Source organism: Stomoxys calcitrans, chromosome 2 (genome assembly GCF_963082655.1).
Source record: "Stomoxys calcitrans chromosome 2, idStoCalc2.1, whole genome shotgun sequence".
Taxonomy (NCBI): domain Eukaryota; kingdom Metazoa; phylum Arthropoda; class Insecta; order Diptera; family Muscidae; genus Stomoxys; species Stomoxys calcitrans.
Genome location: NC_081553.1, coordinates 27,426,582 through 27,452,696, shown reverse-complemented (window position 1 = coordinate 27,452,696; position 26,115 = coordinate 27,426,582).

Below are 26,115 nucleotides of genomic sequence, written 5' to 3'. Positions count from 1 at the left end.
AAATTTTAAAATTAAAGTGATTGAAGGGAAATTACAACTTAAAGAACATTTTAAAGAGGAAGAAGAAAAACCAAACAAGAGAAAAGTGAACAAAACACTGTACAAGAAATTCTAAATTTATTAAATATGAAGAAAAATAAAAAAATAAACCAGAAGAACAACAACAACCATTAGATTTACTTAGCATTAAATGAAGGAAAAAAAGCAAATGATTATATATAAATAATTATATCTATATATATATATATATATATATTTAAATTAGATGAGAAACTAATATACGATATGAAAACCAAACAACCAAAAATCAACAGAAATATGTTCTAAAATTTTTTGAAATCAGATAAAACGAAAACAGAAACAAAAAAATAAAAACCTTTCTTAGAGCACTTTCGTATTTAAATAACTAAAGTTTTTTTTTCAAAATAATTCAAAACAAATAAAAAAAACTTAAAAAAAACAAAACAAAATCAATCGCCAACGATTGCTAACTATTATTAACTTTAAGGCTTTAAGGGACATACTTGGGGCATCCCAATATACGAGTATCCCAAACCAATTAATATGCCGTTACAATATTTAGTTCCCAAATGAAAACCAATAAAGGAAGTAAAAACCAAAAAAACAGTTTTTATTTATGTTATGTTTTTCCAAAAAAAATATTCAATTATATTATAACAGCAGTAGTGAAAAGCAATAATAATATTATTAAAAAAAAACAAAAACAATTATAAATATATATAGAAAATCCGAATCAATAATAATAATAAAAAAGAGATATAAAATCATGGTAAATATTCCATAACACTTCTGCCACATTCACAAAAGAAAAAAATGTTTGGTCCTTGCGCTATTTATAGTCAACACATCTAAAGTCGTTTTTCTTTTCTTTTTTGATGAGCATATCATCAGAGAAACTTGGCATCAAACACTAGACGCGCCACTAAACCACAACATTGTGAGGTATTTCTTTGTTTGTCATATATTTGAATTTAAATAAATAAAATTTGCGAAAAAAAAAACACAAAAATTCTAAATAAAGTTACCTTGAAATCAGTGTTCACTCAATGTAAAACCGAATGGCATAAGGGTTGCTGGTAAGTATTTACTAAAATTAAACAAACAAAAAGGGCATAAAGGTTCAGACGGGCCGAACTTTGGATACCCACAACTTCGGGTATATATGTAAACCACCTTTCAAATCCGGTGAAAAATGTGTTAAAATGGGCGTTAAGTTTGGCCGCGCCGAACATTGGATACCCACCACCTCGGGTATTTATGTAAACCAACTTTCGTTAAAATCCGGTGACAAATGCACACCTTATGCCCCATAGCAGCTATATCGTAATATAATCCGATTTGGACCAAATACTAATAAGTACAAGTCATTGCTATAGCTAAAAATTAACCGATTTGAACCATATGCCACACGGTTGTCGAAAACCCTAACAAAAGTCACTGTGTTACATTTCAGTGAAATCGGATTATAAATGCGCGACCCAACTTTAATTCGAGATATCGGCCTATTTGGCAGCTATATCCAAATCTGGACCGATTTCGGCCAAGTTGCAGAAAAATGTCGAAGAGCCTAACACAACCCACTGTCCCAAATTTCAGCAAAATCGAAGAATAAATGCGCCTTTTATGGGCCAAAAACCCTAAATCGGCGGATCGATCTGTATGACAGCTATATCCAAATCTAAACCGATCAGGGCCAAATTGACGAAGGATTTCAAAGGGCCTAACACAATTCACTGTCCCAAAGCTCAGCAAAAAAAGGACAATAAATACACCTTTTATGGGCCCATAACCTTAAATCGAGAGATTGGTCTATATGGCAGCTATATCCAAATCTGAACCGATCAAATCCAAACTGACGAATAATGTCAAAGGGCATAACACAACTCATTGTCCCTAATTTCGACGACATCGGACTATAAATGCGCCTTTTATGGGCCTAAGACCCTAAATCGGTGGATTGGTCTATATGGCAGTTATATCCAAATCTGGACCGATCTAAGCCAAATTGACGAAGGATATCGAATGGTCCAACACAACTTACTGTCTAAAATTTCAGCAAGATCGGATAATAAATGTGGCTTTTATGGGCCAAAAACCTTAAATCGAGAGATTGGTCTATATGGCAGCTATAACCAAATCTGGACCAATCAAAACCAAATTAACGAATAATGTCAAAGGGCAACTAACTGTCCCAAATTTCTGCAGAATCGGATAATGTATGTGGCTTTTATGGGGCTAAGACCCTTAATCGGAGGATCGGTCTATATGGCAGCTATATTTAAATCTGGACCGATTTGGGCCAAATTGGCTAAGGATGTCGAAGGGCCTAACACAACTCACTGTCCCAAATTTCAGCAGAATCGGATAATAAATGTGGCTTTTATGGGCCTAAGACCCTAAATTGGAGGATGGATCTATATGACAGCTATATCCAAATCTGGACCGATCTAAGCCAAATTGACGAAGAATATCGAGGGGCCTAACACAACGCACTGCCCCAAATTTCAGCAAAATCGGTTAATAAATGTGGCTTTTATGGGCCTAAGACCCTAAATCGGAGGATCGGTCTATATAGCAGCTATATGCAAATCTGTTCCGATCTGGGCCAAATTGAGGAACGATGTTGAAGGGCCTAACACAACTCACTGTTACAAATTTCAGCAAAATCGGACAATAAATGTGGCTTTTATGGGCCAAAAAATGATGGTTATGGCGGAACATCAGTATTTGTTAAGGAAAATTTGCATTTTACAGTTTCTCAATGCAAAAGTGAGGACTTGATTGATTCAATTGCTCTAAAACTCCATAATGTTAAACTGCACGGAAAGCCAGTCACTTATATTTCGTTTTATAGATCTCCAAAATGTAATTCATCCAAATTTGTTGATTTTTTGGAGCAATTACTTTATGCGTATGGTAGAACACCTTGTGTTTTAACTGGTGATGCGAATGTTGATGCGCTGCATAACGAAAATTTCAGTGCTGTTTCGAATATGCTGTTGAATTATGATTTTAGAAACTGCCATGAAATGATAACAAGACCTGTTAGCCGTACTTGTCTTGACCATGTGTATTCGAATATTTTAGGGTCCATGTCAATCATGGCGGTTGGATGCATGTTAACTGATCACAATTTAATTTACTGCCAAGTGAATATTGATGAACAGTTAGATAATATTGTCAGACATAATTACTCCTTTTGCGATTATGATAAATTGAAGACTACTATTGATTCCCACCTTCAGACTCTTTCTCTCTTGGGAGCACCCACCGAGGACCTTAATAATTTTGTTACGCATGTAAAAACTGCTGTAGATTGTTCTACCGTCACAAAACCCCTAAATGTAAACCAAAGAAATGCCATTGCACCATGGATAAATGGGAATCTCTTGAAATTGATTGACTATAAGAATCGATTATTGAAATTAAGAAGGAAATGTCGCAATAATGACAGTATAAATAGCCAATTGAAAAGAATCAGTAAAGTTATTAGAAATTCGTCAAGAAATTCAATGAATAATTACTATATAAATAATCTGGCTGACATCAAAAATAATCCAAAGAAAACATGGCGCTTTTTAAATGAAACTCTGGGAAGAAATATTAAAACACAGCTATCTTTTAAAGATGATGATGGTAATATCATAACGAATGATAGGAAGAAGGCCGAGTTATGTAACACTTTCTTTCTTAAGTCTGTTATAAATCTAAAAAATATGATACCGATGTACCCAGGAGACAGTTGCAATTCATTGGGAACCCTATGTTACAACCAAAACCATCTTGATTTACATTTTACCACACAAAGTGAAATAGAAAGTGAAATCTCAGCGCTTAAATTAAATAAAAGTTGTGGTCATGATAATTTGCCGCACAACGTACTCAAAGTTTGCAGTAGCAATGTCAATCATTATTTGCTGAACATTTTTAACAGCATGATAGCGACATCAACTTACCCACAAAGCCTTAAGATACATAAGGTAATACCCATTCCTAAGGGTAGAAATTCAACAGTTATTGAAAATTTAAGACCTATTTCTGTGTTGCCATCTATAAATATTATATATGAACGAATTATTCATCGGCAAATGGCTGCATTCTTAGAAACGAACCGAATACTTACTGATTGTCAATATGGTTTTCGCAGAGGATGTGGAACTGACGAAGCTGTTATTAATGTACAAAACTATATATGCAAAATGTTGGATAAAGGTCACAATGGCGTAGTAGGCATCTTCTTTGATTTATCTAAAGCTTTTGATATGATTGATCACAACATTTTATTAAAGAAGCTGGAATTTTATGGCATTCGCGGTAGTGTACTACGGCTTTTCAAATCTTATCTGGTGAATCGAAAACAATTTGTGCAAATGGGGGACAGTAAAAGCCAACTGGCTTCTATTGAACATGGTGTACCGCAAGGCAGTGTACTAGGCCCGTTGCTGTTTTTAATCTATGTTAATGACCTATGCAATTTGGAGCTAAAAGGACGGCTATTTATGTATGCGGATGACATATGTCTTTTTTATCCGTACAAGTCCACGACCGTGGTTAAAACTTATATGGAACGAGATTCTGCATTAATTTTTGAGTATATGCGACTGAACAAATTGTTTATAAATAGAAAGAAAACTAAATTAATCAGATTTAAACCATACCCTGGCCATAATATGGACTTTAGCATCACTGTGGATGGAGAAACTATAAACGAAGTGAATGTTGTCAAATATTTGGGCATATATATGCAGTCAAACCTTAACTGGAATCATCACATAAATCAGCTAAAGTTGAAAATATCTCCAGCACTTGGATTGTTGTATAAGTTCAAATACAAGTTCGACGAAAGAACCAAATATCTAATTTATCAAACATTAATACAGAGCCATCTTAACTATTTGGCTGTGGTCTATGCATACAGGAACACAGGCGAGTTAAAATCATTGCAAAGGCTTCAAAACAAAGCTCTGAAAACTGTTGCAAACTTACCATTACTTTATCCCACCGTTTCATTATACGACAATGTTTTTCCAACTATTTTGCCAATTCATGGAATTTATAAGTTGCAGCTTCTTCTGTACGTATATAAATGCATTCACCACATAGGGCACCACACAATTAAATTTAATCTAAACCAAGTTTCATTCAACACCCGCAACAATCAACAGCTGAGAGTAGCATTGTGCCGCACAGAGACCACAAAACAGAGAGTAGAATATTCTGGCAGTCATGAGTTTAATGATATACCGAGCGATATAAAGTCTAACCCAATTTCAATTTTTAAAAGATTGCTAAGGAATTACCTTAAAACACAAACTGAAACACTTTTGTAAATTAAATTAATTTTCTTCTAATAAGATCATTAACCTTTAACATCGTTTAATTTATTACTGATCAAACATTGTATTAAAATAATTGAATTTTGTTATTTTGCCAACTAGCCTCTATTATGCCTAATGGCGCTGAGGCGTTTATAAAAACTAATTGTAAGTTTTATAACGTATAAGTAAAAAATAAAAAAAAAAAAAAAAAAAAAAAAAAAAAACCCTAAATCGGCGGATCGGTCTATATGACTGCTATATCCAAATCTGCACCGATCTGGGCCAAATTGACGAATGATGTCGAAGGGCCTAACACAACGCACTGTCCCAAATTTCAGCAAAATCGGTTAATAAATGTGGCTTTTATGGGCTAAAGACCCTAAAACTGCGGATCCGTCTATATGGCAGCTATATTCAAATCTGTACCGATCTGCGCTAAATTGAGTAACGATAACGAAAGGCTTAACACAACTCACTATTTTAAATTTTGCCAAAATCCGACAATAAATGCGCCTTTTATAGGCCTAAGACTCTAAATCGGAGAATGGATCTATATGGCAGCTATATCCAAATCTGGACCCATCTAAGCCAAATTGACGAAGGGTATCGAAGGGCCTAACACAACTCACTGTCCCAAATTTCAGCAGAATCGGATAATAAATGTGGCTTTTATGGGCGTAAGACCCTAAATCGGAGGATCGGTCTATAAGGCAGCTATATCCAAATCTGGACCGATCTGAGCCAAATTGACGAAGGATGTCGAAGGGCCTAACACAACTCACTGTCCCAAATTTCAACAAAATCGGATAATAAATGTGGCTTTTATTGGCCTAAGACCCTAAATCGGCGGATCGGTCTATATGAGGGCTATATAAAGATATAGTCCGATCCCCATCTTCGAACTTAACCCGCTTATGGGAAAAAAAAAGAATCTGTGCAAAGTTTCAGACCAATGTCTCTATTTTTAAAGACTGTAGCGTGATTTCAACAGACAGACGGACGGACATGTCTAGATCGTCTTAGATTTTTACGCTGATCCAGAATATATATACTTTATAGGGTCGGAAATGGATATTTCGATGTGTTGCAACCGAAATGACAAAATGAATATGCCCCCATCCTTCGTTGGTGGGTATAATATTGGGTTGCCCAAAAAGAAATTGCGGATTTTTGAAAAGAAAGTAAATGCATTTTTAATAAAACTTAGAATGAACTTTAATCAAATATACTTTTTTTACACTTTTTTTCTAAAGCAAGCTAAAAGTAACAGCTGATAACTGACAGAAGAAAGAATGCAATTACAGAGTCACAAGCTGTGAAAAAATTTGTCAACGACGACTATATGAAAAATCCGCAATTACTTTTTGGGCAACCTAATTCATACGAACCTTTCCCACATTTACCAGTTTGGTGAGTGTAAAGTCGAGTCTTTCGATTGCCTCATTGGCATTTGTCTCTAAAATTGGGTCTTTTGTGTGAAATCGAATATTATCCCCTATTAGATGTTATTTTCATTCCCAAGCCCCTGTTGACATTGCTCCATGGTCTTAAGTTGTGGGAAATCATTTACCATGCCGCTAAAAAAAGGCAATTTCAAAAGATCATTTTCGGTGACATATTGCGTATACGTAATGTATTTGTACATAAATCACTTATCCGCCACATGCGACCATGCTATAAGTTGATATATCTATAAATGTTTTTTTTTTATAGATTTAAATGTAAGTTTGTATAACGGTTTTTTTCAATATTATAATTTGTAATTCAATTTTAAAATTAAATAAATTCCCATCCATGAATGTGTATATGAAAAAAAAGCTTTTATTGACTTTCCACTTTGACAACCCATTTTCAATGTCACTTAACTAACCTCTATTTCCGTCCTTGCCCACATTCAGTGGTAACGCCACATATTTTATTTGATTACATTTTAAATTAAAAACAAAGCGACAGCAGATAATTACTGGACAGTTGTGTCAGTATTTTAATTAATGGCATATTGTTAGCACAAAATTAATTACTCTCAAATGGCCAACCAAACCGTAGTGCAGCGTATGGATAATCAGTATGCAAAGCAAAACAAAACAAACAAACCAAGGAGTTTGTTACGAAAAAACACAAAAATTAAACCTTTGTCCTTTTTTGCGATTATATTGAAAAATAATGCAGGAAGTGGTTACGCATTTGAGATTGAAATCAAATGGCATATAATTTATCACGGAAGCATTAGCGGAAATAACGAACGGGCCAGCATTAAACATTGTTTAATAATTCAAACATCAATTTGTTTTTGGTAATCAAAAGGGAAAGCAATGCAGTGAAAACGTAATAATTTATTAACAGTTGTGTGGAAACTCTCTTATGGGACTTCCAATGTGGAGTGACTGCAAGAGTTAGCGTTATGTTAAAAAAAATTAATATCTATATGGGGGAAATTAGTTGGAATGGGAAATTAGTTTTAAAAATTAAAATTCCTCAACTTCTTTTTACCATTTAGAAAAATAAGTTAAAAAGACTAAAACATTGAAATTTCACTTGGAAAACTTAAAATGGCTGTATCTCCTTAACTATGCGTCCTACAGGAAGTGGGCTTTAATTCTTGACTCCATCAAAAAATTCAAAATTTCATCGAAAATCCACAAACAATTGAAATATCACTTAATAAACTTAAAATGGCTGTATCTCCTTAACTATGCTTCCTAGTGGGAAATGGGCCTTAATTCGTGACCCACCAAAAATTTCAGAATTTCTACGAAAATCCGTTAAAAATCGAAATTTTACTTGGAAAACTTAAAATGACTGTATCTTCTTAACTATGCGTCCTAGAGGGAAATGGGCCTTAATTCGTGACTCCATCAAACATCCATTAAAAATCTAAAATTTACTATGAAAACTTAAAATGGCTGTATCTCCTTAACTATGGCTGTATCTCCTTAACTATGCTTCCTAAAGGGAAATGGGCCTTAACTCGTGACTTCATCAAAAAATTCAGAATTTCATCGAAAATCCACTAAAAATCGAAATTTTACTTCGAAAACTTAAAATGGCTGTATCTCCCTAACTATGCCTCCTAGAGGGAAATGGGCCTTAATTCGTAACTCCATCAAAAAATTCAGAATTTTATCGCAAATCCATTACAAACGAAATTGGAAAACTTAAAATGGCTGTATCTTCTTAACTATGCATCCTAGAGTGAAATGGGCCTTAATTTGTGACTCCATCAAAAAATTCAGAATTTCAACGAAAATCCATTAAAAAATCAAAATTTCTCCATCGAAAACTTAAAATGGCTTCCTAGAGGGAAATAGGCCTTAATTTATGCCCGATCAAAAATTTCTGTAGCGAAATGGGCCTTAATTCGTGACTTCATCAAAAAATTCAGAATATCATCGAAAGTCCATTGAATACCGAAAATTTCGCTTTGAAAACTTAAAATGGCTGCATCTCCTAGGACGCATACTAGAGGGAAATGGGCCTTAATTCGTGACTCCATCAAAAAATTCAAAAATTTCATTGAAAATCCATTAAAAATCGAAATTTCACTTGGAAAACTTAAAATGGCTGTATTTCCTTAACTATGCGCCTTAGAGGGAAACGGGCCATACTTCGTAACCCAGTAATCAGCTTGTTGTGTGCTCTAAAAAGTAAAAAGTCACCTCGAAGATTAACTTTTTAATTTTTACAAAATGCTTAAATGTCTCATCATCTTCCCCACATGCCCTAACATTCTATCGCTTGCCGCACCGATTTTTCTTAAGTGAGCTCGTAGTCTTGTGTGTCCCGTTATGACACCAGACGCTGTAATAGCCTCGCCTTTCAGTAATAGCCTCGTCCTCTTACGGTCCGGATCACCCCGTCACCGGATCACCCCGAAAGGCTTCGGGTTAACCAATTTCATCGACGGCAGTCCTCTGGCCTTCACTGCCAAATCGTCTGGGATTCTTTTCATTCCACTTCACTCCATTATGGACCGGCACCCAAACGATGCTGATCCTCAGAGAGGGCTTTAATTTCCTTCTTACACTCCTTAGTGACTGTAAGAGTGCAAAAAAATTTCGAACGAATCTCATGACAAATCTCCGGGATCTGTTTTTTTTTAAAGTTATGGTAATGAGGAGTGTTTTTTAAGGGAACGATGGCAGCTCAGACATGTTGATTTAAATATGGATATCAAATTCTTGCAACACTCCCAAATCTCTTTAATTTGAGCCCCATATTGCCAATGTCGGTAAATATGAACCGACATCAGACCATATTAGACACGTATGTTGAAGGTCATGAGTGAAGCCGTTGTACAAAATTTCAGCCAAATCGGATGAGAATTGCGCTCTCTACAGGCTCAAGAAGTCAAAATCCCAGATCGGTTTATATGGCAACTATATCAGGTTATGTTCCGATTTGCGTCATACTTAGCATGGTTATTGGAAGACAAAACAAAACACCTCATGCAAAATTTCAGCCAAATCGGATGAGAATTGCGCCCTATAGAGGCTCAAGAAGTCAAAATCCCAGATCGGTTTATATGCCAGGCATACAACATTATGAGCCAATTTGAATCATACATAACACAGTGGTTGGAAGTGTTACCAAAACACTACGTCCAAAATTTCAGTCAAATCGGATGAGAATTGCGCCCTCTAGAGGCTTAAGAAGTCAAGACCAAGATCGGTTTATATGGCAGATAGATCAAAACATGGACCATTTTGAACCATACTTAACACAGTTGTTGGAAGTGTTACCAAAACACCACGTGCAAAATTTCAGTCAAATTGAGGCCTCTAGCGGCTCAAGAAGTCAAGACCCAAGATCGGTTTATATGGCAGCTATATCAAAACATGGACCGCTTTGGCCCATTTACAATCCCAACTTGACCTACACTAATAAAAAGTATTCGTGCAAAATTTCAAGCGGCTACTCCTTTCTTTACTTTGCTTTACTCCTTCGAATGTTTGCGTGCTTTCGGACGGACGGACAGACGGACGGACGGACGGACAGACGGACGGACATGGCTAGATCGACTTAAAATGACATGGCGATCAAAAATATATATACTTTATGGGGTCTCAGACGCATATTTGGAGGTGTTACAAACATGATGACGAATTTAGTATACCCCCATCCTATGGTGGAGGGTATAAAAAACAATGTCCCATATGGTCATAATGGGTCATATGCCCATTTTAGGCATTTTTGGGAGAGGGGTAAGCTTCGAACTGATTTTGTATGCCAGATTCGTCATCTACTCCCGATTACCTTTCATTTAAGGCCCATGTTGACATGAACGTCCAATATGTCTGTTTGGAGGAATTTTAGGGTTGGGGCGGCTCGATGGGTACTTAGATGCAAATATTAATACCCTATTCGTATTCCAATACCTTTCATTTGATACCCATATTGTCCTGATCGGTCCACTAATGATTTTGTTTGATGTTTTTGGGTAACGGGGGAGGGTCCGCCCCCTTCTGAAATCAACAAATTATAAATCCTATTTCTCTTTCCTGCCCATATTCGCAATCTTCTACCGAATACCTTTCATTTGAGTCCCATATTGCCATGCTCGTCCAAAAAACCTATTTTAGGGTGTTTTGGGGTTGGAGCGGCCTTCCAGTTGCTTGGACCCAATTTTTAATGTGAAATTCGTATTCTACTCCTGAATACCTTTCATTTGAGTCCCATATTGTCCTGATCGGTCCACTTTTGATTTTGTTTGATGTTTTTGGGTAACGGGGGAGGGTCCGCCCCCTTCTGAAATCAACAAATTATAAATCCTATTTCTCTTTCCTGCCCATATTCGCAATCTTCTCCCGAATACCTTTCATTTGAGTCCCATATTGCCATGCTCGTCCAAAAAACCTATTTTAGGGGGTTTTGGGGTTGGGGCGGCCTTCCAGTTGCTTGGACCCAATTTTTAATGTGAAATTCGTATTCTACTCCTGAATACCTTTCATTTGAGTCCCATATTGTCCTGATCGGTCCACTTTCATTTTTGGGTAGTACTTTTGGGTAAGCGGGAGGGTCCGCCCCCCTCAGATATCAAAAAATTATATAGCCTATGTTTTTTTTGAGGCAGACACTACAGTGGTGGTGGTGGCTTTAAATCATCTCTTAACACGTATGAATTTTGAATCAAGAAGCCTTTTTTCGTTGTATAATACGTCCTGATTCGTCCCCTACAAACATATGCAACCACAGTCTACTTTCTTGAATTACCTAAAGTTGGCTGGGTATTGAGTGTTTGTAATTGCCTTTGGTGTCCATTAATTCAGCATCATTGGCAATTTATTTTATATTAACATAGTCGAACATTTTATTCAATTACGCATTTGTGAAAAATAGCATTTTTAATAAATTTCCCTTTTTATTTGCCTCAAATTGCTTTCACCCTAAAGAGCTGGTGTTGTAGAGTGCTGAACTAACACCAACAAACCAACAACAATGCGAAAATAATGTTCGCTTCTGTTTGTGCATGGGAATAAATCATCGCATATGAGTGTCATTAAGCCACGATGCTAATGGAAATTGAAATGAGTGGTGTGCATGTAGGGAAGCAAAATGAGTGGCTGTGTAGGTGCGAAGTCAAATGGTATCGGTGTACGCTTCATTTGTTGTTGTGTTGAAACAAATGAATTAAATTAACTAGCAAATTGCTTCGGTGATAATAGAATTACAGCCTTTCAGTTATGCTTTTTGCACTCGTCCATCGATTAATTCAATTAAAAAGTGCGGTTACGAGTTAAGTGGAAAGAATTAAAAGAGGGAAAGATCAAGTAAAAGTGTGCTAAGTTCGGCTGGGCAGAATCTTAGGAACCCACCACCATGGATTCTGCTAAAAATTTTTGTAAAATAAATTAAGTTATAGGGCATAATTTTATTCTATATACCAAACTTCAGTAAAAACCAGCAAAAATTCCAACTTCTAGGAACCGAATAAGGATGATCGAGAGACCGGTTTACATGGGAGCTATATAGGGTTATAGACTGATTTTGGCCGTATTTGGCACAGTTGGAAGTCATAACATCGGCTTGTTATGACTCAAAAAGTCAAATCGGGAGATGCGTTTATATGGGAGCCACATCCGGCTATAGACCGATTTAGGCCGTACTTGAGACAGTGTTTGGAAGTCATAAGAGAACGCTATGTGCAAAAATTCAGCCGAATCGGACAAAAATTGTGGCTTCCAGGGGCTCAAGAAGTCTAATCGGGGGATCGGTTTATATGGGAGCTATATCAGGTTATTGACCGATTCGGATCGTACTTGGCACAGTTATTGGGAGTTATATCAGGTTATAGACCGATTTAGACCGTACTTGAGACCGTGTTTGGAAGTGCAAAATTTAAGCCGAATTGGACAAAAATTGCGTCTTGTAAGGGCTCCAGGAATCAAATCGGGCGATCTGTTTATATGGGAGCTATATCAGGTTATAGACCGATTCGAATCGTACTTGTCTCAGTTGTTGGAAGTCATCACAGAACGCAATGTGCCAAATTTCAGCCAAATCGGACAAAAATTGCGGCTTCCAGGGGCTCAAGAAGTCAAATCGGGAGAACGGTTCATATGGGTGCTATATCCAAATCTGAACCGAAATGGGCCATTTGCAATTCGCTACGATCTATATCAATACTAAGTATCTGTGCGAAATTTCAAAAGGCTAGCTTAACGCGTTCGACCTCTTTCGTGATTTCGACAGATGGCCGAACATGGCTAGATCGAATCAGAAGGTGGAGACGATCCAGAATATAGGGGTCGCGGATCAATATTTCGAGGTGTTACAAACGGAATGATTACGTTACACCATCTTTTGGTGGTGGGTATTAAATCCAACTATTGGGAGAATTTTTTAAAATTTTAGCACTAACATTTTTTTATTGGTTTCTTCCGCTCTTTATTGACCTTTAATTCCAGATTTAAATTTTATTTTATTATACCCTTCACCGTAGGATAAGGGGTATACTTAGTTCGTCATTGCATTTGTAACACCTCGAAATATGCATCTGAGACCCCATTAAGTATAAATATTCTTGATTTTCATGATATTTTAAAACGATCAAGCCATGTCCGTCCTACTGTCTGTCTGTCCGTCTGTCGAAAGCACGCTTGCTTTCGAAGGAGTAAAGCTAGGCGCTTGGGTTGGGATTGCTAATGGGCCAAATCGGTCAATGTTTTGATATATCTGCTATATAAATCGATCTAGGGTCTAGACTTCTTGAGCATCCAGAGCCGGCGATTCTTATCCGAATTGGCTGAAATTTTGCACGTAGTGTTTTGGTATCACTTCCGACAACTGTGCCAAGTATGGTTGTTGTTGTAGCTGTTTATTGAGTTCTAACTTTCGTCTGCTGGATTCTGTTGAGTGTCAAGACCCAGGAACTCTGCGACTAAGATTGGGTGCAACCACAAATATCTGGGTCTGAGTCGAGTGGGTCTGGCCGGGCAGTTAAACAGGTGGCGTGTATCGTGCGGTCCCTGGTTACAATCGGGACATACATCTTGCACGTCGGCATCAATCCTTGCTCTGTAGGAATTGAGGCGGCTGCATCTGCCGGAACGTAATTGAGCCAGAACTACTCTGGTTTGCCCGGGGAGGTCGATTTCTTTAGGTGCAATGGGTAGTGGTCGTTCTCCAAGGACTACATTCATCCGGTAGCCAATCACCGCATCTACTACCGTGTCTGCATGAATGTTGTCTAGACCTGCTTCATATGCCGCTTGATCTAGAGGTTCCCTCTTGTAGCGATGAACCTCAAGCTCTAGATCATGTAGATCTACCTTAAGGCTTCTGGGCGGTGGATGTCTATCCACAAGATGATGATTTGAATGGTCTCTGCGATAACAGCCCAAACGGTATTGCTTAGACAGCATGTAGTTATGTCTTCGCACTGGTAGGATCCTTGTCTCCTGATGGAGGTGGTCCACATGAGAGCTGAGGAGACAGCCCGTCGCAGTTCGGAGGGCGGCATTCTGACAGACCTGAATATTATTCCACTGCGTGTCACAAAGTTGACGAGACCACACTGGCGCTGCATAACTTACCACAGACCGGCCAATTGCTTTGTACGTGGTCAACAAGGTTTCTTTGTCTGCACCCCAAGTGCTGCCAGCAAGTGGCTTGAGGAATTTTGCTGTGGAATTTTGGGAGAATGTGTAAGAGCTATCAAATGTGACGCCAAGTATTTTGAGACACTTGATGGTCGGAATCATTTCTCCATCGACTATCACAGTCAGCTCAGTATTCACCTTACGCCTGTTGTGCTGTGCAGTCTTCGAAATCCATGTTGATGCTTGGCGGATGGAAATTCTCCTACGAGGCTCGGGAGGAGTAATGCCTCAAGCGTCTTCGCCACTGGTGAGAGAAGGGAGATCGGTCAGTACGACTCCCCCAAACTCGAGTCTTTTCCAGGCTTCAGTAGCGGCATCACTCTGCCCATTTTCCAGACATCGGGAACTATAAGAGTGTTCAATGACAGGTTGAGGACAGTGGTAAGGTACTCAACTCTAGGTGAATCCAGATTCTTCAACATCAATGTAGAGATTCCGTCGGGGCCCAACGCCTTAGAAGATTTGGCGCCACGGATGACATTCGTAACTTCGCCCACGGTATATTGTGATGGCTGTTCATCGGCTCGGAGACCACAAATACTGCAAATGGCTCTCCTCCTTGAACTGTCTCTCTGGGGAGGCACAATAAATTGATGGTTGAATAACCTGGCGCATCTCTTCGGATCAGTCACGGTTATATCGCCAAAAGTGGCTGAGGTCCTGTCATCACGTCTACCGGGGTTCGAGAGTAATTTAACAGTAGACCACAGTTTGCCTACACCGGTGCCTAAGTTACATTGCTCCAAGTGCTCCAGCCACAAATTCCGCTTATGTTCGTTGACTACCCTGTTTATTTCCAGATTCAGCTCGCTCCTTCTGGGGTTAGCGGGGTCCTGCGGCTGGTGCGTTAATGATATCTCGGAATTTCCTCTCGTCCACTAACACATCAGAGGGGGGTGGCAGTTCACTGAAGCGGCGATTGGTATACTCTCTGAAGCCAGCCCAATCGGCCTTCTTATGATTGATAAACGTCCGGCGCTCAGAGGTTATGAAGTCGGGTGGTCGGTCGATGGTGAGAATTATGGGGAGATGGTCTGGCTCCAAACAGATGACGGCTTGCCAGCATACGTCACTCAGGAGATCAGGGGATGCAAGGGATATGTCTGGCGAGCTGCTGCTCCTCCTTTTAATCCTAGTTGGGGCATCCTCACTCACCGTGGAAAACGTGGAGCTATCTGTCTGCTCTGCCAAAGCTATGCCACGTTGGTCGTTACCTAGGGGAGAATGCCATGAAGTGTGATGCGCATTAAAGTCCCCTAGAACCAGACGATTATGGCCAGATGACAACGCACTTATGTCGGGGTTGTAATCCTGGCCATTAATCGGGACACAGCTACCAACCGGCGGTATGTGGACGTTGTATAGCTCTATCTCGGCAGTACCGGACCTGACTGCTATCCCCATATATTCCATGTAGGGGTCACAAGCGCCATGCGCAGGCGAGATAGGTCTATATTGCACGGAATGGTGTATCACGAAGGCCAATCCCCCACCTCCATTCCTTGAGCGATCCTTATGTAGCATATTGTAACCGTGACAACTGTGCAAGCTGCAGGTGTCAGCTTTGTCTCCTGGACCGCTGCAAGAACGATACACTTCCCGCCACTGGCCTGGCAATATTTGGGCTGGGATGCTGCCGTTGCGTATATTGCCGTACAGGAGAGGTCGGGGGGGTCACATAGTCCGACAACGAGGACGCAGAAGGCGACGACGACGACGACGACGCTTGTGACCCACTGTTGGCTATGTTCGCACAGCACCTTGCGACATAACCAGTATGACTATGCTTATGTAGTGAAGTGAGGCCAGAGCAAGATTGGAAATGTACCCACTCCATGCACCGGTTACACCTTACCGACACCGACCGATGATAGAGGCGGTTCTGGCAAACCGAACAGAGCCAGGGTCCGAGGTTCTTTTCAATCACGGCACGGACCAGAAGCGTGCGGAGAAGGCACTCCGGGATGTGCCTCTTCCAGGACAAAAACTGATCTTTGGTCTCGACTTCCAGAGGGCGCAATTCAAATCTGATGTGGCCAAAATTTAGCATGAAGTGCTTTATTTTGATTTCCAACAACTGTGTCAAGTATGGTCTAAATCAGTCCATATCCTGATATAGCCGCCATATTCACCGATCTCCCGATTAGACTTCTTGGGCCTCTAGAGGGCTTAATTCTTATCTAACATGGTTGAAATTTTGCATATATCGTTCTGGTATGACTTCCAACAACTGTTCCAAATAGTTTCTAAATCGGTATAAAACCTGATGTAGCTGCCATATAAACCGACTTCCCAGTTTGACTTTTGAGCCTCTAGAGGGCGTAATTATTACTCGATTTGCGTTAGATTTTGGAGGTGATGTTTTTCTATGACTGGTGTTTATACCCTACACCACTACTGTGGTTCAAGGCATTATAACGTAGTGAATTAGTTTGCAACACCTAAAAGAACCCAAGAGATGGACCCATTGATAAGTATACCGATCGACTCAGAATCACTTTCTGTTTCGATTTAGCCATGTCCGTCTGTCTGTCCGTCTGTCCATGTTAATTTGTGTACAAACTACAGGTCACAATTTTCCTCCGATCGTCTTCAAATTTGGTATGGGCATGTTCTTTGGCCTAGAGACAAAGCCTATTGAAAAATCGGTTCAGATTTGGATATAGCTCCCATATATATGTTCGTCCGATTTGCAGTAATAATGCAATAAAATTGTCATTTGTAAACCTATTCTCTCGAAATTTGGCAGAAAGGATTTTCTTGTCACTCCCGACATTACAGGTGAATTTCGTCGAAATCGGTTCAGATTTGGATATAGCTCCCATATATATTTTCTTCCGATTTGCAGTAATAATGCAATAAAATTGTCATTTGTTAACCTATTCTCTTGAAAATTGGTAAGAAGGATTTCCTTATCACTCCCGACATTACAGGTGAATTTCATCGAAATCGGTTCAGATTTGGATATAGCTCCCATATATATGTTCGTCCGATTTGCATTAATAATACAATAAAATTGTCATTTGTTAACCGATTCTCTTGAAATATGTTGGGAAGGATTTTCTCTTGACTCTCGACATTACTGGGGAAATTGGTTTCGTGGAAATTGGTTCAGATTTAGATTTAGCTCTCATATATATATATATATATATCGCCCGATTTTCGCTTCTAGAGCCATAAAAAATGCGAAAATCTTACCAAAATTTTGCACAACGCTTTCTTCAACGACTATCACATTATCTGAGAAGTTTGCTCGAGATCGGTTCAGAATTAGATATAGCTCCCATATATATGTTCGTCAATTTTTGGGTAATTTGTTGTCATTTGTCAACCTAGCAATAAGATTGCTCGAAATTGGATACGAGGATTTCAAATGCCCATCTGAAAACATCCACCGAGGTCCATCAAAATTGGTTTAGAGTAAGATATAGCTCCCACTTGTGTTTATAGGGTAGGTGAAGGGTATTATAAAGTAGGCACCTCCCGACTTTTGCCTTTCCTTATTGGTTTTAGATAAATTTAATTTTAAATTCTGTAACAGATGTTCTGTGATAGGTACACATTCTACTGTTTCCATTTTTTGTCTTCATTGATTTCCATAGTCACAGTTTTTTTACAAATATTTCCAGCTAATTATAATCACCCATAATTTGTAGCTAGAAATATCTTCAAATTGACTTCAAAGCTTTCACACACCATAAATCAGAAGTTGGCCACCTACTCCATTATCCTCATCCATTCCCCCTCTCAACGCTAACAGACTAAACTCTCCCTTCCCGGAAAATTCAAATCAAATCAAACAAACCCCACAGATTTCCTTACAGGGAAATCTTCATTCCATTGTTGTTCTTAGAAAAAAAGGCAGCCATTATCAGCACTCCATGCTGATGTACATTTGGAAATTCGTTTGGATTTGAATTTTTATGGGAATTATCACCAAAGGTCCTATTCTGGTGGATAATAAAAAAAAACTGAAAAGAAAATTCAAAAATTATGCAAATTCCATGTGATTCAACAATTTTCGAACAACATTAAATTTCATACAAATTATGTAGCGAAAATGGAAAAATGTAATTTTTGGTGGGGCATCGGCCTTAAGGAGGAATAATAGAAACAAGAAAAGACAGCAGTAAGACACATGAACGCTGATTTCTTGGAAGAGGCTGGAAGTGTTTTTTTTTTTTTTGGTTGTGTGTACAGATTAACTTAAAGCAATTTAGAATTCTGTTGTTTTGCCTTTAGATGTGAGTGTTAGAGGGCAAGAAATACATGTTTATGCTTGGATTTGTTTTTGTTTTTTTTTTTTGCTTTGAAATAAAGTTATTCGCATAACAAGATAAAATTATATCTAGAAAATGGAAATGATATATTCAGCCTAAAAGTATATTCTACAGCAAATTATATTAAGAGGCAGACATAAACATAGCCAGTTTAAGTTGTTGTAGCTAAGCCTACCGTCACGTTAGATAAATTGCTAAACTTTAAATTCAAGTCAGTTGTAAAGCCAGGGCGAAGTTCTATTATAGGGTGTTTTGGTATGCTCTTGTGATGCATATTGCGAGCTTAAGGGACTTTATCTGTAAGAGTCCTGTTATGGTGATGGATGCACTTTGAAGCCTTAGGGTAGTCGCCGGACAGAGTTGGTTTAAGGGGAACTGGTTTAAGAATTTGAACTAGGTCGGTAATTAAAGGCTCTTTGAGTTTCATACACTTTAAGCATACGACTCGAGATGATGATATAAAAATGCACTAGGATCGGACTGGTCGAATCTTGGGCAACCATCATCATGGAATCTGCTAAAAATTTCAACAAATAAATAAAGGGTGATTTTTTTGAGGTTAGGATTTTCATGCATTAGTTTTTGACAGATCACGTGGGATTTCAGACATGGTGTCAAAGAGAAAGATGCTCAGTATGCTTTGACATTTCATTATGAATAGACTTACTAACGAGCAACGCTTGCAAATCATAGAATTTTATTACCAAAATCAGTGTTCGGTTCGAAATGTGTTAAAATTTTGACAAATTTTGTTCAGCGATGAGGCTCATTTCTGGTTGAATGGCTACGTAAATAAGCAAAATTGCCGCATTTGGAGTGAAGAGCAACCAGAAGCCGTTCAAGAACTGCCCATGCATCCCGAAAAATGCACTGTTTGGTGTGGTTTGTACGCTGGTGGAATCATTGGACCGTATTTTTTCAAAGATGCTGTTGGACGCAACGTTACGGTGAATGAACACATTTCGAACCGAACACAGATTTTGGTAATAAAATTCAATGATTTGCAAGCGTTGCTCGTTAGTAAGTCTATTCATGATGAAATGTCAAAGCATACTGAGCATCTTTCTCTTTGACACCATGTCTGAAATCCCACGTGATCTGTCAAATACTAATGCATGAAAATCCTAACCTCAAAAAAATCACCCTTTATAATGAAAGGTTACTCGTGTAGCATATGTACCAAATTTTTCGGGAAGTAAGTGCAGTTTCTAAGGGTCCTGATAGACTAATTGGGAGATCAATTTAAGTAGGAGGTATATCAAATAATAGACCGATTTGGACCATATTCACCACCTATGTTGGCTGTCGTAACAGAATACTACGTGCGAAATTTCAATCATATCGGATAGAAATTGCGGCTTCTAGGGGCTTAAGTAGTATGGGAGGATAGCTTTGCATGGGAACTATTGGGTTGCTCAAAAAGTAATTGCGGATTTTTCATATAGTCGCCGTTAACAATTATTTTCACAGCTTGTGACTCTGTAATTGCATTCTTTCTTCTGTCAGTTATCAGCTGTTACTTTTAGCTTGCTTTAGAAAAAAAGTGTAAAAAAAGTATATTTGATTAAAGTTCATTCTAAGTTTTATTAAAAATGCATTTACTTTCTTTTAAAAAATCCGCAATTACTTTTTGGGCAACCCAATATATCAGTGTATACCAATTTGAACAGATTTTTTCCAGTTTAAGACCAAACAAGTAAAAAGGCGTTAAGTTCGGCCGCGCCGAACTTTGGATACTCACCACCTCGGGTATATATGTAAACCACCTTTCGTCAAAATCCGGTGAAAAATGCACACCTTATGCCCCATAGCAGCTATTTCGAAATATGTTCCGATTTGGACCAAATATTTATAAGCAAAATTCGTTTTTCAATTGTGTATAACAAAATATTGGACTTTTTAGTAGCTATATCTAAAATTAAACCGATCGGAACCATAAACGACACGGATGTTGAAAAGCCTAACATAAGGCACTGTGTCAAATTTCAGTGAAATTGGATTATAAATGCACCTTTTAAGGGGACAAGAATTTAAATCGATATATCGGTCTACATGGCAGCTATATCCAAAATCTGTACCGATTTGGGCCAAGTTGCAGAAAAATGTCGACGAGCCTAACACTGTCTCAAATTTTGCCGCAATCGGACAATAAATGCGCCTTTTAAGGACCAAAAGCCATAAATCGAGAGATCGGTCTATATGACGGCTATATCCAAATCTGAACCGAGCTGGGCCAAATTCAAGAAGGACGTCAAAGAGTCGTACACTACTCAATGCCTCAAATTTCGGCGGCATCGGACAATAAATGCGCCTTTTATGGTCCCAAAACCTTAAATGCGCCTTTTATGGTCCCAAAACCTTAAACTGAGAGATCGGTCTATATGACAGCTATAACCAAATCTCAACCGATCTGTGCCATATTGCAGAAGTATATGGAGGGGCCTAACATAACTCGCTGTCCCGAGTTTCGGGGTCAACAGACAATAAATGCGCCTTTTTCGGCCCCAAAACCTTAAATTAAGAAGTCGGTCTATATGGCAGCTATATTCAAATCTGGACCGATCTGGGCCAAATTCAAGAAGGACGTCGAAAGGTCTAACACAACTCGCTGTCCCAAGTTTCGGCGTCATCAAACATTAAATGCGCCTTTTATGGGCCCAAAACCTCAAATAGAGAGATCGGTCCCTAAGTCGGAGGATCGGTCTATATGGCAGCTATATCCAAATCTGAACCGATTTGGGCCAAATTCACGAAGGATGTCGCAGCGTCTAAGACAACTCACTGTCTCAAATTTCAGAAAAATTGGATAATAAATGTGGCTTTTATGGGCCTAAGATTCTAAATCAGATGATCGGTCTTTATGGCAGCTAAATCCAAATCTGGACCGATCTGAGCCTTATTGCAGAAATATGTCGAGGGGCCTAAGACAACCCACTGTCCCGATTTTCAGCAAAATTAAATAATAAATGTGGCTTTTATGGGCCTAAGACCCTTAATCGAAGGATCGGTCTATATGGCAGCTATATCCAAATCTGGGCCAAATTGACGAAGGATGTCGAAGGGCCCAAGACAACCCACTGTCCCGATTTTCAGCAAAATTAAATAATAAATGTGGCTTTTATGGGCCTAAGACCCTAAATCGGAGGATCGGTCTATATGGCAGCTATATCCAAATCTGGACCGATTTGGGCCAAATTGACGAAGGATGTCGAAGGGCCTAACACAACTCACTGTCCAAAAGTTTAGCAAAATGGGATTATAAACGTGGCTTTTATGGGCCTAAGACCCTAAATTGGCCGATAGGTCTATATGGGAGCTATATCGAGATATAGTCTTATATAGCCCATTTTCGAACTTAACCTGCTTATGGACAAAAAAAGAATCTGTTTAAAGTTTCAGCTCAATATCTCAATTTTTAAAGGCTGTAGCGTGATTTCAACAGACAGACGGACAGACGGACGGACATGGCTAGATCGTCTTAGATTTTTACGCTGATTAAGAATATAAATACTTTATAGGATCGGAAATGGATATTTCGATGTGTTGCAAACGCAATGACAAAATGAATATACCCCCATCCTTCGGTGGTGGGTATAAATATTATATAACCTATGTTACCTTTTTTTGATTCTACGGAACAAACGAACAATCCAAGTCTTATATAAATAGTTATGATGGGTCATATGCTCATTTGGGGAGTTTTTAAGCGGTTCGGTGACCCCCTGCACTTCGATCTGATTTTGTATGCCAGATTCGTAATCGACTTCCGAATACCTTTCATTTAAGCCCCATATTAATATGGACGACCAATTTTTCTGTTTTTAGACATTTTGGGGTTAGGGCGACTTCCTGGGTATTTGGACCGAAGTTTTAATACCATATTCGTATTCTTATCCCGAATACCTTTCATTTGATATCTATATTGTCCCTATCGGCTCACTTTAATTTTGGGTGGTATTTTTGGGGGTAACGGTGGAGGATACGCCCCCTTCCGTTATCAATAAATTATAAAGCCTATTCTTAATTCTTGACCATATTCGTAATCTACTCCCGAATACCTTTCATTTGAGTCCCATATTTTCATGATCGTCAAATAAACGTATTTTAAGGGGTTTTCGGGGCTGGGGCGGCCCCCCAGGTACTTGCTCACATCTTTTATTATGAAATTCGTGTTCTACTCCTGAATACCTTTCATTTGAATCCCATATTGTCCCGATCGGTCGACTTTTATTTTTGGGTAGTACGTTTAGGGTAAAGGGGAGAGTCCGCCACCCTGGCTTCAACCAGCGACTTAAGGTTTGAAGGCAGCGTCTCTGGATCGTGTGTCATATATAGGGAAGCCAGCCAGCAATGAGACTTGTTTATTTCAAGGCTGGCTACTGAAACTTTGAATAGATTCTTTGTTTGTCCATAAGCAGGTTAAGTTCGAAGATGGGCATATCGGACTATATCTTGATAAAGCCCCCATATAGACCGATCCGACGATTTAGGGTCTTAGGCCCATAAAAGCCACATTTATTATCCGATTTTGTTGAAATTTGAGGCAGTGAGTTGTGTTAGGCCCTTCGATATCCTTCTTCAATTTGGCTCAAATCGGTCCAGATTTGGATATAGCTGCCTATAGACCGATGCTCCGATATAGGGTCTTAGACATACAAAAGCCACATTTTTTATCCGATTTTGCTAAAATTTGGGACAGTGATTTGCGTTAGACCCTTCGACATCATTCGTCAATTTGGCTCAGATCGGACCAGATTTGGATATAGCTGCCATATAGACCGATCTCTCGGTTTAAGGTTTTGGGACCATAAAAGGCTCATTTGTTGTCCGATTTGGCCGAAATTTGGGACAGTGAGATATGTTAAGCTTCTCGACATACTTCTGCAATATGGCACAGATCTATACAGATTTGGTTATAGCTGTCATATAGGCCGATCCCTCGGTTTAAGGTTTTGGGACCATAAAAGGCGCATTTATTGTCCGATGACGGTGAAATTTGAGGCTGTGAGTTGTGTAAGACTTTTCGATGTCCATTTTCAATTTGGCTCAAATCGGTCCAGATTTGGATATAGCTGCCATATAGATCGATCTCTCGGTTTAAGGTTTTAGGACCATAAAAGGCGCATTTATTGTCCGATTTTGTTGAAATTTTTGTCGGTGAGTTGTGTTAGACTCTGCGACGTCCATTTTGAATTTGACCCAGATCGGTCCAGATTTGAATATAGCTGCCGTATAGACTGATCTCTCGATTTAAGGTTTTGGACCCATAAAAGGCGCATTTATTGTCCGATTTCGCCTCGATTTGGGACAGTGCGTTGTGTTAGGTTTTTCGACATTTTTCTGCAACTTGGCTTAAATCGGTCCAGATTTAGATATAGCTGCCATATAGACCGATCTCTCCGTTTTTTGGTTTTGGGGCCATAAAAAGCGCATTTATTATCCGATTTTGCTGAAATTTGGGACAGGGAGTTGTGTTAGGCCCTTCGATATCCTTCGTCAATTTGGCTCACATCGGTTTAGATTCGGATATAGCTGCCATATAGACCGATTTCTCGATTTAAGGTGTTGGGCCCATAAAAGGCGCATTAATTGTCCGATGTTGTCGAAATTTAGGACTGAGAGTTAGCTCCTACACATATCTCTGCAATTTCTTCTGGATCGATCAAGTTTTGCATATAGTTGCCATATACATCGATATCTCGATTTAAAGTCGTGGCCCCAAAAAGGCGTATTTATAATCCGATTACACTGAAATTTGCCTCAGTGACTTATGTTAGGCTTTTGGACATCCGAGTCGTATATGGTTCAGATCGGTTTATTTTTAGGTATAGCTATTAAAAAGACCAATATTTTGTTGTTGTACTTATTAGTATTTAGTCCAAATCGGATCATATTTCGATATAACTGCTGTGGGACCTAAGGTGTGCAATTTTCACCGGATTTTGATGAAGGGTGATTTACATATATACCCGTGGTGGTGGGTATCCAAAGTTCGGCTTAATGCCTTTTTAATACCCTCCACCATAAGATGGGGGGTATACTAATTTCGTCATTCTGTTTGTAACTACTCGAAATATTCGTCTGAGACCCCATAAAGTATATATATTCTTGATCGTCGCGACATTTTATGTCGATCTAGCCATGTCCGTCCGTCTGTCCGTCCGTCCGTCCGTCCGTCCGTCCGTCTGTCTGTCGAAAGCACGCTAACTTCCGAAGGAGTAAAGCTAGCCGCTTGAAATTTTGCACAAATACTTCTTATTAGTGTAGGTCGGTTGGTATTGTAAATGGGCCATATCGGTCCATGTTTTGATATAGCTGCCATATAAACCGATCTTGGGTCTTGACTTCTTGAGCCTCTAGAGTGCGCAATTCTTATCCGATTTGAATGAATTTTTGCACGAAGTATTTCGTTATGATATCCAACAACTGTGCCAAGTATGGTTGAAATCGGTCAATAACCTGATATAGCTGTCATATAAACAGATCTGGGGATTTGACTTCTTGAGCTTCTAGAGGGCGCAATACCTATCCGATTTGGCTAAAATTTTGCATGACGTATTTTATTTTTACTTTCAACAACTGTGTCAAATAAGGTTCAAATCGGTTCATAACCTGATATAGCTGCCATATAAACCGATCTGGGATCTTGACTTCTTGACCCCTAGAGGTCGCAATTATTATCCGATATGCCTGAAATTTTGTACGATGGATCCTCTCATGACCATCAACAAACGTGTTTATTATGGTCTGAATCGGTCTATAGCCCGATACAGATCCCATATAAATCGTTCTCTCTATTTTACTTCGCGCATTTCTTATACGAATTGGCTGACATTTTACACAGGTCTCCAACATATAATTTAATTGTGGTCCGAACCGGACCATATCTTGATATCGTTTTAATAGCAGAGCAACTCTTTTCTTATATCCTTTTTTGCCTAAGAAGAGATGCCGGGAAAAGAACTCGCCAAATGCGATCCATAGTGGAGGGTATATAAGATTCGGCCCGGCCGAACTTAGCACGCTCTTACTTGTTTCTTGTTACCATTCTTTTAAAGGTGATATGTATTGCCCAAAAAGTAATTGCGGATTTTTCATATAGTCGGCGTTGACAAATTTTTTCACAGCTTGTGACTCTGTAATTGCATTCTTTCTTCTGTCAGTTATGAGCTGTGACTTTTAGCTTGCTTTAGAAAAAAGGTGTAAAAAAAGTATATTTGATTAAAGTTCATTCTAAGTTTTATTAAAAATGCATTTACTTTCTTTTAAAAAATAAGCAATTACTTTTTGGGCAACCCAATACATCGATTTTAGCTTGCTAGCGTTTAAGCTAAGATCCCTCAGATCATAACATCGTCTGCATAACAGACAAATGCAAATTCTTTACCAGCGAGAGTC